Source organism: Juglans regia, unplaced genomic scaffold, assembly GCF_001411555.2.
Source record: "Juglans regia cultivar Chandler unplaced genomic scaffold, Walnut 2.0 Scaffold_15237, whole genome shotgun sequence".
Classification (NCBI taxonomy): Eukaryota; Viridiplantae; Streptophyta; class Magnoliopsida; order Fagales; family Juglandaceae; genus Juglans; species Juglans regia.
In genome coordinates, this window is record NW_023345781.1 from 1 (window position 1) to 208 (window position 208).

The window sequence follows — 208 nt, forward strand, 5'->3', positions numbered from 1 at the left end:
GAATGGCTTCGGGCGCAACTTGCGTTCAAAGACTCGATGATTCGCGGGATTCTGCAATTCACACCAAGTATCGCATTTCGCTACGTTCTTCATCGATGCGAGAGTCGAGATATCCGTTGCCGAGAGTCGTTATGTATCATGGTAAAGATGTCACCAACAACGCGCACACCGTTTCCGGGGCGCCCGTGGTTACTCCTTGTTTAAGTTC

General features: G+C 50.5%; 1 pseudogene; it reads right to left on the reverse strand.

The window, feature by feature from the left end:
- On the reverse strand, positions 1 to 128 carry LOC118345144 (annotated as a pseudogene; the record flags this gene model as incomplete).
- Positions 129 to 208: the final 80 nt, after the last annotated feature.